This window comes from Scyliorhinus torazame, chromosome 19, assembly GCF_047496885.1.
Source record: "Scyliorhinus torazame isolate Kashiwa2021f chromosome 19, sScyTor2.1, whole genome shotgun sequence".
Lineage (NCBI taxonomy): Eukaryota > Metazoa > Chordata > Chondrichthyes > Carcharhiniformes > Scyliorhinidae > Scyliorhinus > Scyliorhinus torazame.
The window spans coordinates 112,883,068-112,895,619 of NC_092725.1; the positions used below are offsets into that span (position 1 = coordinate 112,883,068).

Genomic DNA, 12,552 nt, shown 5'->3' on the forward strand with positions numbered 1-12,552 from the left:
CTTAACACCATATTCACACTGTTCGGTTGCCCCGCATACGTCCATAGCGACAGGGGGTCCTCCTTCATGAGTGACGAGCTGCGCCAGTTCCTGCTCAGCAAGGGTATAGCCTCGAGCAGGACGACTAGCTACAACCCCCGGGGGAACGGGTAAGTAGAGAGGGAGAACGGCACGGTCTGGAAGACCGTCCTACTGGCCCTATGGTCCAGGGATCTCCCAGTTTCACGGTGGCAGGAGGTCCTCCCGGACGCCCTCCACTCCATCCGGTCGCTACTGTGTACCACTACTAACCAAACGCCTCATGAGCGCCTCCTTGTCTTCCCCAGGAAGTCCTCCTCTGGAACGTCGCTGCCGACCTGGCTGGCGGCCCCAGGACCCATCTTGCTCCGGAAACATGTGCGGGCGTACAAGTCGGACCCGTTGCTCGAGAGGGTTCACCTCCTCCACGCGAACCAGCAGTACGCCTACGTGGAGTACCCCGACGGCCGACAGGACACGGTCTCCCTGCGAGATCTGGCGCCCGCCGGCAACACGCACACCCCCCCGACACCAATCACCCCCTCCCTGCCACCGGCGCACCCCGCGACAGCCCCCTTCCTGGGAGGATCGGTCCTCCTCCCAGGTCCGACCAGAAGTGAAGCTGAAGCAGAAACCATAAAGCTCCCGGAGGCAACAACACTGGAACAAGCACCACCACCTCCAGGGCTGAGGCGATCGACAAGGACAACCAGACCACCCGACCGACTTGTGGCATCGGTGTAACACTAGAATGTTGTGGACTTTAACGAGAATTTTTTTTCTTTTCCCCTTTTTCCCTCTTACGAATACTGTAAATAGTTCAAAACAAAAAAAAACCCTGTACATACTGTGATGACATGCAAAAGTTTTTCCTCCCAGGACCAGCCTTGTAAACCTCTACCACCATGCGAAGCACCACCCCGCCGGGTTCATTTTTAACAAGGGGTGAATGTGGTAGTATGCATTAGGTGTCATGTGGGACTGTGAAGCCGTGGTGTCATTGGCTGACAGATCCCAGGTCCTGGTTGGCTGTTGACCTCTAGCTCCGCCCTGAAGGCGGAGTATAAGAACCAGGAGTTCTCCCCCGCAGGCCAGTCTGTTACTGAACTGCGGGGAACAAGTCACGCTTAATAAAGCCTCATCGACTTCATCTCTATTCGTCTCTCGTGAGTCTTTGTGCGCTACACAGACCTATAAATATTAAGTAATAATAATAATCTTCATTGTCCCAAGTAGGCTTACATTAACACTCCGGCGCCTGTTCGGGTACACTGAGGGAGAATTCAGAATGTCCAAATTACCTAACAGCATGTCTTTTGGGACTTGTGGGAGGAAACAGGAGCACCCGGAGGAAACTCACACAGACAAGGGTAAAACGTGCAGATTCCACACAGACAGTGACCCAAGCCTGGAATCGAACCTGGGACCATGGAGCAGTGAAGCAACAGTGCTACCCATTGCTGCCCTGTTAATTAAATCGGAGAAGTGAAATATTTGTTCTATCATCAGTGTCCAGTGCATCAACTCTGGTTATTGCTTCTACTATGAAGTTATCCTGCAGGGTCAACTTAGAGGAATCATTATTTGAAGTTAAAAAAATAATTTCACGTCCTTCATTTTGGATACTCTGAATCTTTTTATATGTATGGAACGATTTTTTAGAGTTGTTTGCCGGTATCGCTGAAGTAAAATGGCATTGTGAGGTAAAATTATTGAACTTGTTGCATCGCGAGCATTTTTTTTCTTTTGCAGGACAATTTTTTCAATAGTGGGTGTGGCCACAGTGTGTGCACGTCATCACACTGGTGATGTCATTTTCAAAATGGCCACCACCAGTGGTGCACTGCCTTCTGAACTACGCCACAGAGTTAATGGCGTCGGCCACGTTTCCCAAGCTTGCGCCTTTTTCTTTAGACTGAACTCTGCATATTCGTTTGCTCATTGGCCTTACAAAGATTAACGGCTTCTTCTAACGGCAAAATCAGTCTTCTTAATAATCTTTCTTGCAATCGCTCATCATTTATACCAAACACTATTTGATCCCGCAACATCGAATCTGCAACAGAGGGAAAATTACAGGACTGTGCTCTCAGTCTTAAATCAGTTATAAATGAATCTATCGATTCTCCTTTTAGCTGTAGCCTTTTTCTGAACATGTAGCGCTCATACATTTCATTCACCTGCACTTTGCAATGAACATCAAATTTGTACATGACCCGATCAAATTTATTTCTTAACCTCACCGTCTGTGAATTCAAAGGAATTAAATAATTCTAATGTCTGCGGTCCAGCCAAATTGAGGAGCAGCGCGATGATCAGGAGCTGATTCTAACGCAGAGGCAGATAAAAAGACTTCAAATTGCTGTTTGAAATTTTTCCAGTTTGGATTTATTTTACCAGTCGTCCTGAAGTGAGCTGGCTTCCATCTTATGATCAGTAGCTTGGTGCTGTCGCCGAGATCTGTGTAGCGGCGTGATTGTTCTTTTTTTGTCTTCGAAGCTAAACTCACTTTCTAAACTCACTGTTTACGTTTCGGAACACACTCCTGGTCATGTGGTGTTCTTTGTGATTCTGTTATGAGGATGGATGTTCTCGTGTTCACAAAGATCACAGAAGCTAAGTTAATTAACAAAGATAACATTTATTTACACTACTTATTAAAGCTCGACCACTTACTCCTAAAGTAAGCAATAATCTAGAAATCTAGAATCCACACTCTACTAACACCAGTCTTTGCACTTTACCTATAACTGTACTCTGATCTCTCTTAGTTCTCCTCTGTTCTCCCCTCCAGCCTTCTCCCAGGTGTCTATGAGTCAGTGCGTTATATAGTTCTGCATCTAGCTCCATCTAGTGGTTAATTATGAGATGACATTAACCCTCTGTGTTCTGAACATTTCCCATAATGTCACACACGCTGCGACTGTGCCACCACCTTCTGGGTTTGTGTGACATCAGCCAGTGTCTACGCCAACATTCCTCTGGGACTGGGCCACCCTCCACCTGTGTCTGGGCCACGTTGGCCAGTGCCTGGGTGCAAGTTTGGCGTAGATTTTCTGTCGTGAAAGTCCACGGAGAATCCCGCCCCGTGTGTTTCAAAACCTTATATATTAGTTCAATTTGCTGTGTCTAGTTGTGATCATCACCATAGCAACTAACAGAGGACTGGTTTATCAAACAGCTTCCTTGAGATTGCTCAGAAGGAACAGCAAAACACTCATAATAATATGTTGTATAGTTTAACAGCAATATTCATGCAGACCTATAGCTTTTCTTGGAATTTTTGATAGCATTTCTATCAATAAAGAAGAAATTATGATACTTTGATATAATTACAAGTCTCATGTAGCAGCTGCTCCAGTTTCTCGGACATGATCAAATTATGCATATTTTTTTGCAAATCACTGCAAACAAGCTCCTACTTAAATACAACATTTGCTTGGGAAACTACAGTTTTGTTACTGAGGCCAAAGTTCACCCTACCAGTTCAATTACTGGCTCCATAAATCTAACCAGGGAGAAAGTGCTCCAGAAGGTCAGATTTTTGGGTTGGGGATGGGGGGGCTGTGAGGTGGGGTGGTAAAAATGGGAGATGTGACGGACGACCCTGGGCGGGAGGCCTGCTTTGGGGCACAAAGACAATAAAACATAAAACACGCCCTCCAACATTCACCTCTCATACCCCCTCATTCTCCCCTGCTGTGTACTCTCTAATCCCTAGCCATGCCAAACCATGACCCCTTGTGCCAACCATTCCAGTCTATCCCTCAACTTATCCCTCATGGCTTTTTATCACCTCTATGCCAGCTTAGTGCTAACTCCTACCAGTCTATGTCCTCTACCCATCAGTTTTTTCCCTTAAATCAACCATCCCAACTCATCCAGTATCCAGCATGTGTAGGCCTCAGATAAAATAGTTCTTAAATGACTATTTCAAATAAAAACACGAGTAATGCGGACTTATACAATTTGTGCTTTCTGGATTTTAACTTTTTCTCTCCACTTTCAGATATATCAAGGTGTAACCTATGGCTAGGAGTGTCCGTGGTAGATGTGTTGAATTGAAGAGACATTGGCGGTGACCTACCGGCCTCATCGCACAACGTGGGACGTGACAAGGCGATAAATCTCGCGAGAGACCTCCCCTAAGATTTACAACGCTCATTACACCTCACGAGATCTAGTATGATATGCAGATTTGAATATTCAAGTGAGTAGTTAGTCTCACTTCACTATGTCTGCGCTGGAGTTACCCAAGGCACGGGATCTAACGGCCTCGCCTCGGAGATCCCAACCGGGCACCATTTAACACTGGTTTCCACAAAAGTGGACCAGATGTATCGACACTTGGGGTGGTCACTCAGGCAATCGGGGGCCCCCTGGTGGTCAGGCTGCGAGTGGTACCCTGGCACTCCCAACACCACCTGGGCACAGTGGCATCTTGGCAGAGCCATCTGGGAACCCTGGCAGTACCACCTGGATGCCGCGCTGGCAATGTCAGGGTGCCCATGTGGCACTTCCAGGCTGGCAGGGGCACTGCCAGAGTGCCAGACTGGCAGTGCCAAGGTACCTGGGTGGCATCTTGCCAGTGCCAGGGATCGGGCCCAGTGGAGCCCTGCCCTTGTGAGGTGGTGTGGAGGGGGCTCGAGGATCTCTAATTTGTAAGTTGGGCTCTTTTGGGGGTCCAGAGGCTATTTAAAAATGACGCCCCAATCTCTACCTGAAATAACAAACTGAACTCATTAATGCAGGAAATGAGTCTAAGTACAACCTTGGCAGGGTATTCCTCACTGAGTCCCAAAAAAGAAGTAGAGTCCTGTTTAATATTGGGGCCGTTCGCTAATTTGGACCCCGCTAAATGTGATCAAAACGGGACTCTGTTTCTTTTCCAGTAAATCGCACCCACTGACACTGAGCTTAAAAACCCATTCAGTACATTAAACTTTCTTTAATTTCTTATGAGAGAAAGCATTGGAATTCATTGTCCCACTTCAAAGAGTCGATAACCACTTGGAGCTGTCAATCACATTTTGACCTAACCAACACCTTCCTGTGATAATGGAAGCTTGTGAAATAAGTCATACAGCATGAATTGAATAATGATAAGTCTCAGGCAAATGCCAGCAGACAGAGTGAAATAGCAAACATTGACTTTTTTCAAACACCACAACATTTAAAGGGCAGATTTTTAAAATTCCTTGACAGCTTGAAAGTTCTTTTCAATAGTTCCCTTTGGCAGTTCCAATGAACTGGACATGAATTATGCACTTTTTACACACATTCGCACCTACTTTTACAAATCCCAAAGGATGTCTTTTCGTTCCAAAGGGCAGCTCATCTCTTCCAAGGGGCACCTGACATCCCCTAAAGATGTCCCAGGACCATATCCAAAAGGATGACTTACCTTTCCAAAAGAGTACCCATCTATCCAAGCAAAACCATAAAGTATAGATATGCTCCTGCCAAATCATGTTGGGCACAATTCTCAGGAAAGATTTCCAAGTGTGGTTGCCAGCATGAACTGCCGGGAGCTTCCCAGAGCTCTGCCCAGCAAGGCCAAGAACACTTTTAATGTTGATTGGTCCACTTAATGAGGTCCTACGGCTTCACGCCGCAAATGCAGGCTCGCCTGCGGAATCTCTGAGACCGCGCTCCCCAGCCCCCCGCTAGCAAGGTCGAGCAGCATTTAGGCAGTACTTGCACAGGCAACCCCACTCAGTCTGCAACTATGGCGCCAAGAAGACCAGCCCCAAGATTTGGAGATGCGGACCTGGGGAGGCTCCTAGATGTGGTAGAGGCCAGGAGGGATATCCTGTTTCCCTGAGGGTCCCGGAGGGTGAGCCACAGGGCAGCCAAAGCTGCCTGGGATGAAGTGGCAGTGGCCGTCAGCTCGGAAAGCGTAGCCAGGAGGACTGGTCTCCAGTGTCACAAGAAGGTCAACACTGGGCTGCAGGCGTGAGTTGCCACCAACTCCCTCCCCTAAGACCTTTCTGCCCCCATGCGAGCATCCACCCCCCCAAACCTCTATGCAGCCCCCAACTCTCCCTTCAGCCCCTTCCTTTCAACAGCTCCCTCCATCCCTTCCTTCACCACCACCTCCCATATGAACCATGCGTGCGGCTTTCTGTGTCTCTCTGCAGGCGAAGCTCTCTCTCACAATCTCCGGGAGAGGGCCCAGACTGGCAGAGGGGTGCCGAACATAAGAATCCTGCAACCTTCGAGGAACGGGCCCTGGAGGTGGCATGGGGTGGCCGAGGACAGAGCGGTCACCAACGCACGCCACAGAGGTGAGGATCCACTGGGCCCCACCCACTGGATATGTCACACTTGAGTTGTTATTGCCATACACACGGACCCATCCCTCTCACAGATCACATTTTCATGCCCCTGCAGGTCTCCAGTCGACGGCGCTGATGCATCCAGGGTGGCCACCTCCCCTGCCTCCCACAAGATCACTTTGGAGAAGAGCTCCGATTGCCACGATTGATGGGTAACAGCTGTCATCCCCACCCTCCACCAGCGCAGATACACACATCTCGGTGGGAAACATTAGTGGTCAGGTTTCTGGGGCACAATCTGGTGAGCACCACACAGTTCCTGATGTACATCAGGTGGAGGCAGTAATGCCCAGACAAGACAGCAGTCGGAGGCTTGCTGGATCCCAGGACCCAACTGGGTCACAGTCAGTGCTGAGCCTCTGGAACATGCTATCCTGGAAACATTAGGGAATGCCCAGGACATTGAGAGGGAGATGTCAACGACAGTCCAGCAGGTCCCTAGCCAATTGGAGGAGTCCCAGAGGCTACGGGCGTAGGAGATGGCACCGGAAATGATTGGCACCGAGGCCAACACTGCTAGAGTGGCGACCTAAGTTGAAAGACTGGTGCACGAAGTCGGCAACATGAGTGAAGGTGTCCAAGGCGTGGCCCAGTTGGGTAAGGTAGCGATGATGTACCAGGCCACATCCTAAGTCAAGCAGGCGAGTATGAGGGCCTCCCTGGCCCTACAGGCTTGACAAACCCTCACCACTACTGCCTGTCCTTCAGCCTCTGGCTGGTCCCCCAATTCTCGAGCTCGTACTCCAGCCCCTGCTAGTCTGGCACCTCCTCATCATCCTCGTCCGCCTCCTCCTCCTCGGAGCTGGGCACACTTCCTCATCCCTAACCTCCAGCACGTCGTCCCACTGCTGTGCCTAGTTGTGGAGGATACAGCAGACCACCACAAATCAGGTAACCCTCAGGGGGGTGTACTGCAGGGCACCACTGGAACAGTCGAGTCATCAGAACCGCATTTAAAGTCCGATGCACTGTTCAATCACATCACAGGTGGTCACATGGGCCTCATATCAGGTCTTCTGGTGTCATTAGCCAGGTCCTCGGTGGGTACCCCTTATCCCCCAAGAGACAGCCGCCTTCCTGGGGTGGTCCTTGAAGAGGTTGGGGATGACCGATTGCCCCAGGATGTAACTGTCATGCAGACTCCCTGGGAAACATGCACAGACGTGCATTATCTTCTTCTGGTGGCCACACATGAGCTTTATGTTCAGGGAGTGGAATCCCTTCCTGTTTAAGTAAGGATCTCTTAGATGGCCCGGCGAGTGAATCTGTGCAGCCTATCAGCCCCTGGACCTGGGGCATCCCAGCAATGGCGGAGAATCCTGCTGCCCGGACAACATGTAGGGGTTGGTCCATGTCAAAGGTTATATAGTTCTCCACCCGGGCAAACAGGCCTTCCATGACCTGTTGGATGCACCTGTGGGCTGTGGCCTGGGAGACGCCGCACAGGAACCCGATCAAACCCCAGAAGGATCCGAAGGTGTAAAATATCAGGGCTGCAGTGACCTTGACGGCCACCAGGAGCAGGTATTCTCCTCCTCCAAGTGGTGCCTAGTCCACGAGGACATGGCACAGGTGCTGCACCATTTCGTTGTTGAGGCAGAGCCTCCTGCGGCACGCGTTATCTGTCAGTTGTTCAAAGGACCAGCGACGCCGTACCCCCTGGGGCGTCGCGCAGGCCTCTCCCTCTGGGTCCCCCCATGACCTGTTGGCTGCCGGGTCTAACGTCTGGCTCCCCGGTCTACAAGCAGCACCACTTGAGCCTGTTCTGAGGGATTCAAAATACTGACCATACCATTCAATATCTGTAAGGAATTGGAAGGGTGTTAGACTGAAAAATAGAGGTGGCTCCCACCTTGGGACCCTCCACTCCCCTATTGATCCCCCCACATGCCCCCCTCCCACATCCGTCTGGCCCTGCCCATGCTCTTCCAGGGCAACGGGCTCCCCTCAATCCCAGGTCTGTACCCCAGACATCCACACATAACTTCACCTGGACCGGGTGCTGGTCCCCTCCCCGTTGTTCTCACCCACCCTCTGGCCGTGGACATGTCCCTGGAGCTGTGTCCCACCCTCCTGTGGGTTCAGATATTGGCTGCTGCGTCCATGGTGTTGCCTCCCGCAGTATTCAGGCACAGTGTCCAGACATCACAGTCTGTCTGGGGTGCGAGGGAATAACTCCCACATGCACCATGGCCTGCCCACCCATGGGAATCCGCTTGGGTTGAGTGAAGTACCAACTTAACCATAATTACCAATTCCCTATTAGCAATAGAATTCTAATTTCATTTAAAAAAAATCTTTATTTGTGTCACAAGTAGGCTTACATTAACGCTGCAATGAAGTTACTGAGAAGTTACAGTGGCCCAGGCCCCCCTTCTCAGCTGAGGATGCCCCACCCCCTGCTAAGCACTGGGATAGCCAGCACAGCACCCCTAACTTCTATCCATGTAGGCAAAGATGGCTATTCACCTCAGCTCTCTACAGAAGCCCTTCCGCCAGCTTCACGTTTTTCAAAAAGAGTCCTTATCGGCGCCAGCATGACCACTGGCTGGAGAGGCTGTTGAATGACGGGAGGCTGTTGGATATGGGGTGGCTCCCGTTAATTGTATGGAAGCGATGACAATTGATTTCTCGCCACGCTACAGCGGGATTCCAATTTCGCCTAGGGAGCAGGTCAGTTGCATCGCAAACTATTTGACGCTTGCCGCCTTTCTCCTTTTTGGCCTCTCCCACCATTCACCGGCCTCATTTCGCTCGAGCGGGAGCGCAATGAGGCCAGAGAATTGCGCTCATCGTGTTTCTCACTCCTGGCTGGAGGCAGCTCCTGTTTTTTGTGGGCAGCTGCCTCCTTGAACCACGCATTTGCTATTTTGAACCCCCCCCCCCCCCCCCCCCACGGAAATGGTAGGTGCCACGTTACGGAACGGGATGACCGGGTCCGGGCCTCTGCACGTTTGTTTTGTAACATCAGAGACGCTCTCCGTCTTTACAAAAATTCAGGCTTGAGTAAAATGTACAAGTTAATTCTTACTTGTCTAACAGAGGAAATATTTTCAACACTTTAACAAAAGATACAGTTTTGCAGATGCTGCAGTGTGGTTGACTTTTAAACACCCTCTGAAATGGCCTAGCAAGCCGCTAAGTCCAAGAGCAGTTAGGGATGGGCAATAAATGCTGGCCCATTTATTGCCACTGGCCCAGCCAGTCACGCCAACATCCCATGCATAAATACACAAAAAGTTTGAAACAAAAGCAGAATATGCCAGAAACACTTCAACTTCCATCGAGGAAACAAACGCAACACTTTGAGTATGAATCATTGAGTATGAACAGCTCTGAAGTGAGTGGATGCCTCTGAAGAGAAAGTCTGTGGACGTGCATGCTGTGATGTGAAGAGGGGTGATTTCATGAAACAGCAAGAACTTTCTGTTGAACATCAGGAGAATACCGGTTATTGTGGGGGGACCCAAAATGGGGAGAGTGAAACTTAAGCTGAACCCAACTGGAGTGCGTCAGAGCTTGAAGCAGGTGTTGTGCAAAATGGCCCTTAAAGCTAAGCAGGGAAAGAGACAGCAATGCAGGCAAACCTGGTAAAAGAGACAGATGAGAATCACATCAAAGAGAGGAGCAGCACTATTTCAATGTACATATTCCTGGACATGAAATGGCAGTGAATTAAATACAGTGAACAAGCAGCAAAATCCTGAGATATTGCAAATGTGAAAGAAAGATCAGAAAATTTGGTCAAGGCAAGAGCCCCTATCCCAAATGGGTTTGGGTTTCTATCTTCCCTGCTAACTGTTAAAATGGCAATCAAGCAGTGTCCAGGCACCTCGTCTCAAGGGTTTCACTGGTTGTTGGAGCTGATCCCCTAAGGGAAGCTTCAATCTCAGGCAAAGAGCTATAGTGTACACAAAAGGAGAGGAAGCGAGTGCAAACAGAGGAAATTTAAAAAACAATGGGCGGGGTTCTCTCAACCCAGGGCCGGGCCGGAGAATCCCCACGACCGGCGCGAATTGCGCCATGCCGCCCCGACACAGAGCGGAGAATCGGCACCAGCATGGTCGGCGTAGCACCGGTCAGGGCTGTTCTACGCGCCCCCCCCCCCCCCCGCCCCGCCGCCGATTCTCGGCCCTGGATGGGCCGAACGGCCTTAGCAAAACACCCGAGTCCAGCCGGCGCCGTTCTAATCTGCTCTCAGCTGGTGGGACCTTGGTGTGGAAGAGTCCGGGGGCGGCCTGTGGGGGAGGGGAGGAGGGGATCGACCCCGGCGGGGGGGGCCTCCGTTGTGGCCTGGCCCACAATCGGGACCCACCGATCTGGCTGGGGGCTTCCTTTCTTTTGCGCCAGCCCCTGTAGCTCTACGCCATGTTGCGTCGGGGCCGGCGCGGCGAAGGGAGCCACTGCGCATGCGTGCGTTGGCACTGGTCCAACTGCGCATGCGCGGACCCCACAGCGCCCAGTTGACACCGGGATCAGCAGCTGGAGCGGCGTGGGTCGCTCCAATGCCATGCTGACCCCCTGTAGGGGCCAGAATTGCTTATCCTGAGGCCGTGTTTCATAGAATTTTACAGTGCAGAAGGAGGCCATTTGGCCCATCGAGTCTGCACACCCAAGGTCCACACCTCCACCCGATCCCCATAACCCAACAACCCCACCCAACACTATGGGCAATTTTGGACACTAAGGGCAATTTAGCATGGTCAATCCACCTAACCTGCACATCTTTGGACTGTGGGAGGAAACCGGAGCACCCGGAGGAAACCCACGCACACACGGGGAGGATGTGCAGACTCCACACAGACAGTGACCCAAGCCGGAATCGAACCTGGGACCCTGGAGCAGTGAAGCAATTGTGCTATCCACAATGCTACCGTACTGCCCGTGTTGATGCGGTCGAGAAACGCAACGGTGTTTACGATAGCGTCAACACTTAGCCTCAGGATCAGAGAATCCCACCCATTATACAAGGGCAGAAACAGAAAAGAGGGAGGAAAAGGCAGAGGGAAAACACAAGAGGTTGACAAATCCTATAAGAACTCTGCTGCAAGCAAGAGAAAGGGAACAAAAGCAAAAAGCTGAGAGAGGAACAAATTAAAAGAAAGGTTAAAGTCAACAGAAGTATTAATGGGAAGAGGAGAATAAAAATCCTATTATTTTTCACTTTACACATTTTCACTAGAGGAAATGCGCCAGAGAAATAAATACATGGAAAAATACTGGGAGCCAAGGGAAAATCGGACCACAATCTCGGAACAGTCTGAGTTACAATAAACTGTCCTCACTCAATACCAGCAACTGAATGCTGCTGCATCTTCATGTTATTTACTTTAGCATATCTATTCTGAATCTCAGTATCATATATTCTTTCCTCATATTGCTTCAGTCTATTCCCAAAATCCATAGGAATTGTTTCCATTTACAAAATGGACATAAGTTTATAAAACTTCCTCACCACAACGCTTTACAGAATATGACTGTTAATCAGCCAGTAAAATACTTTTTTATTTATTGATGGAAGAACAGAAAATTAGATATGATAATTGAATGTGAAAACTATTTGAAAGAACCATTAAATTTTGAGGGACTTGCAGATACAGTTGAAATAAATTGATTTCCTCTTATTTTATACCGATATGTATATATAAATATAATACTGCATAAGGTATGGTGCCAACTGCAACATTAAGAGTGGACAACTTGCAATAGCAGCCCTTTACATTTTGGCATTTTAGGGACAGATTGGGAATCGCAAGTAACCCGATTTCTTTTTAAAACAGCCCGGGAGCATTTTAAATACCTGACATTTGCCAATTAAGTCATTCATTACTAATGATGTGAACAGAAAAGACCACCTCTTCTGAATGTTTTCTTTCATTTGGTGAAACCCAATACTTCCTGCAAATGGCAATTCCGAATCTTTTCAACAAGAGCTGATTGCTGTGAGCAAAGGATGGCACGTCGCATGTTAATTAATCCCTTACCCCTGATTCCTGACAGACAGGAACCTCCTGCGATCACTCTAAATCACTTGCTGCTGGTTGCTTGAGCATTCTCTGCGCCTAAAGGAGCCAGTCTAAAGCCGACTTATATCAGCACCATTGCTTCTGCAGCGTGGTCAAAAGGGAAGCAGCATCGAAATCAAAGCCTGTGGAAGTCAGCATGAAACGGTAGGGGTAGAGCTCCAGCGCTTTCT

General features: G+C 49.6%; 1 long non-coding RNA gene across 1 annotated transcript in view; it reads right to left on the reverse strand.

The window, feature by feature from the left end:
• The window catches only part of LOC140396431 (uncharacterized), an 85,090-nt gene extending 72,575 nt beyond the window's left edge, over window positions 1–12,515 (reverse strand). Inside the window, exon 1 of the long non-coding RNA XR_011936534.1 lies at window positions 12,341–12,515. This is a non-coding gene — a long non-coding RNA (uncharacterized lncRNA). The remainder of the gene's footprint in view (window positions 1–12,340) is intronic.
• Between the last annotated feature and the right edge of the window lie 37 nt (window positions 12,516–12,552).